Below are 1382 nucleotides of genomic sequence, written 5' to 3'. Positions count from 1 at the left end.
TTGTTGTATTATTGTTATTTATAATTTGTACAATTAATCTCCATGTGGTTCGACCCCGGTCTTGCCAGATTATTTATTACTTCGACACTCCTGCACTTGGGAAAAGACATCAATATTTTCATCGTGTCATTTATAAATAATTTATTTAAAATAAAAATAAAAATTTATTAAAAATAAGCTAGAAATTAGAAATTAATACCAACCTGAAATCTTTAAAACCATGCATCAATATAAGATCTCCATTCAGGATGTCTAGAAACCTGACTCCATTGAAATAATGTAATCTGCATCGATGATTTATACGCTAATGATATTACTCGGACGACTCAATGTTTTTTAACCTGAAAATAAATTAAATTAATGAAATATTGATTAGTTGTTCATAAATTATGTTATAATTAAAAAAAACTAAAACCCAAACAAACTTACATTGAAAGGTCATCCTTTCAATGTGCCTCGTACTTATAGGAGAATTGATTTCGCTGTAAAGGTACATTGCTTTTGCGCTGTGATACCACACTGGAAGAGGCAACATTGCGAGTCAGCACAAATGCGTCTTCTTGATCGGCACCTAAGGACATGTCATCCTCACTGCTAGAAGAACTAGTTGTTACCATATGTGAGCGACGAGCTATTGATTTCATTCTATGTCTCAACACAATTTTATATGAATAATTACATAATTAGATTTGATTATTAAAAAATCTTATACATAACCTAACATCTATACAAATAACAATTAAAATTAATGGAAATAATTAAACACATATCATGCAATAATATAGTAAAACTGAGATAAAATAATTAAATTTAATCTTATATATTCAATTACTAATTACAAGGTAAATTCAATAATAACAACTAAAATTCAACAAAGTGTTCAATTACTATGACAATATGATTAGTACTTAAAAGTGCATTTTTATCAAGGTTTTATATTATCATCTTGCACTTGAAGTATCAATAACTCCTTAACTAAATCATGTTTTATAATAATATATTTAATAATATAAGATACCTTTAATTTATGATAAATGTTCATTTTAAATGCAAGCCTGTCACATAAATGAAATGATTGATTGATAAGAACTGAAATTGAAAGGACAAAGAGACGGCCAAACTTAGAAAAGAGATATCGGTGCAGTCCAAACTGGAACACTGTTCAGTAATTGGGTCATATCTGGAGCTGTAGATCTCGGATTTAGGTCTACTTTATATGGATGGAAAGGTAAGACATAGGCCTACAACTTTCGTATGGAGCCCAAGATTTAAAAAGGCTATTTGTAAGTCCAAATTATAGCAACAACAAAGAAGTCCAAATCTGTCCTCCAGCCCGAGCACTGTTTAGTATTTGGCCCATATCTGGAGTTCTAGAAATCCAA

The 1382-nt window shown here is 29.9% G+C and overlaps 1 long non-coding RNA gene across 1 annotated transcript in view; it reads right to left on the bottom strand.

The window, feature by feature from the left end:
• The window catches only part of LOC105116608 (uncharacterized), a 16271-nt gene that overhangs the window by 13944 nt on the left and 945 nt on the right, over positions 1-1382 (bottom strand). The gene's annotated exons all lie outside the window — the stretch shown is intronic.

Source organism: Populus euphratica, unplaced genomic scaffold (genome assembly GCF_000495115.2).
Source record: "Populus euphratica unplaced genomic scaffold, PopEup_1.0 scaffold1004.1, whole genome shotgun sequence".
In the NCBI taxonomy this organism is placed as follows: Eukaryota; Viridiplantae; Streptophyta; class Magnoliopsida; order Malpighiales; family Salicaceae; genus Populus; species Populus euphratica.
Note: the sequence above shows the minus strand (reverse complement) of the source record. Positions and strands in the feature narration are given on the sequence as shown.